Here is a 2659-nt window from a genome sequence, read left to right on the forward strand (position 1 = left end):
GTAAATATTTTTTTATATTTCCATATTTTTTTCTAATAAAAATGTTATCATAAATTACTTACTGCATTATCAACTTCTGGCATTACGTTTTTTAAACAAGAACGTAAATAAAATTACAACAGCTACAACAATCAATAGTTGAAATGGACTTAACATATTTATTAGACAATAAAAAATATTATATCGCTCGTTAAAAATTTATTAGTTGGACGAACTAAAAATAAGTAAATGCAGAAATTGCACTAAAAGCAGCAACTACATTGGCACATGTAAAAGCATGTAAACACTGCAATACACATACACATACATATGTATGTATTAGGCGCTGGACACTTGACTCCTTTTTTTATTCTTTTTTTTTAACTATTTTCATTGCCACACGCGCATGTTGTTGTTGCTTTTGCGATGTAAGTGTCACTTTTGTGGAACTTTATGGCGTTGGGCAAAAAGCAATCACCATGAGAAAATGCTGGCATAAAATGCTGAAAGGCTTTAATTGCCGATATCTTAGAGGAATATATATATATATATATATACTTACATATATATAAATTTATGTATGCCTTTGGCACTGCTTTATTGTCTTAATAATAAAAATTTACAACTATTTGCCATTTTGTTAATCAAAGCGCAGCAGTGCTGTACGCAATTACCAATCTCTGCCGCGCTAATTGTGAGTGGCGCTGGCGACAAAGTGCAAAAGCGAAAAAAAAGACTGATTTCATGGCTTTTGCCGCCGCGGCGAACTGCCACCAATGGTGTGACGATTATAAATTTTCATAAAAATATTTACATTAATATTTACAAGCGCACTATATTTACGTGATTTTATTAAGTACATACGCGCTCGCTTGCCGTGCCACGCAAACATTATGCTTGGCAATGCCAGAACTACGAGCTGCTAAAGCGCCCGCTAGGAAATGCCGCACTTAAAAGCGCCTGTGGAGAAAGCACCGATTTCGGTGAGTCAGTTTAGAATTAACATATTGGGCGACCTAATTATTGTATTTGAGCGCATAAAAACTCTGTTATCACTAACGCCTAAGCGTTGTTCACAGCAACGAAATTAGTAATAGGGAAACAAAGCATATTTTTTAAAAAGAAATTTATTTTTAAATGTAATAAGTAGTAATAGTGACTCACTAAGCAACGTTAGACGCCTGTGTATGCGCGCGCAGCTTCATGCTGCAGTATTAGTAAGCGTTTAAAAGGCACTTAAAATTCAAATCAGTTTCGTGCATTGCTCACACATTCCATTTTATGGGAATTTACATTAGAAAATGTGTTGCAACGTTGGTGGTTTCAAAGTGCCGCGCTGCTACACGGAATTGTTACAATTTTTCATGCGCACTTGGGTGACAAATCGTTCAGGTGATTCAGCTGGCGACTGCGCGCTGCCTAAAAGGCGGAAAGGGTTTCCACATGCACACACGCGTACACATACTTATAAGTAAACATAGTTATTTATATGTATGTCTGTTGAGGTAATTCTACGGCGCGCTTATCTATGTTCCATTTACGCGCAGGCGAAGATCAAATGGAGACCATGAAAAGAACGGCAGGCTGAGTGGCGCAGGTGAGGAACCACAAGAGTGCAGGAATTTGTATATATACCTAAGCATACATGCATGTGTGTGTGTGTGCGCGTTCATTATTACTTTTTCCCAATTGCCCGCGGCATTTGTCTGTGCGCCAAAAAGGGCGCACACCAAACAAAAGATGGAAGGAAAGGTGGGAAAAACAGCGACTTGAAGCTTGCTGCGTTCCGTCGCTCTGTGGCACAAAACCGACTGATAGACGGTAGGCAAAGCAAAGCTGTGACTAAAGCAAAAATGTAGGAACGTGCATACTGCCAATACAAAAACAAACAACAAGGCATACAAAGCGTAGCAACAAAAGAAGCATAACAGAAACAGCAATTGAAACGAAAATCCTTGCGGCTATAGCCGAAGCAATACAAATCAAAAGCATTCAAGAAAATAAGCATGTTACTGGGCGCTTCCCCTTTTCGATACACACACACACACATATGTATATACATATATATGTATATGTGCGCTTACACATACTTATAGTTCATTCAACGTGCATGGCGCTGCTTAGAAATATTCAAATGAGTTTGACGAATTTCGCAATTGCCTCGGCAGCGTCAAGGGTTGCCCGTCCATCCTGCTTGCCGTTCATTAATGCCGTTGCGCTCATTTGCCTCAGCATAGAAAACAAACAAGCTTCGGCTGTGATGAAAATTTATGTGGTCTTTTGTTGTTGTTGCGGAAATCTTATTGGAAATTAGGTGTGAATATGTGGCGGCACGTTTCTGGCATTTCTGCTCCGACTTTTGTAATTTTAGGTAGATAAATATTATCACACAGCTGTCAATGGCGTTATCTGCATATGTAAGTGGTTGTGCGTGGCAGTTAATTGGCGTGACAAAGCAAAATCGAAATCTCAAGTAAAGTTTTCGTAAATTAAGTTTAATGCGAAAGTGTGTGATAAGTTGTGTGATTAGCTGATCAATGAAAGTTTAGGCGGGTATTTACCCAAAATACTTGTGAGAAAAAAAAATCGACTTGAAAAGAGATGAAAAAAATTAAAAAAAAAAATTTTTAAAAATGAAAAATGTATGGAAAGAACTAGAAAACGTAATAAAAAAATCGAT

This window comes from Bactrocera latifrons, unplaced genomic scaffold, assembly GCF_001853355.1.
Source record: "Bactrocera latifrons isolate USDA-ARS-PBARC rearing strain unplaced genomic scaffold, ASM185335v1 scaffold_168, whole genome shotgun sequence".
Classification (NCBI taxonomy): Eukaryota; Metazoa; Arthropoda; class Insecta; order Diptera; family Tephritidae; genus Bactrocera; species Bactrocera latifrons.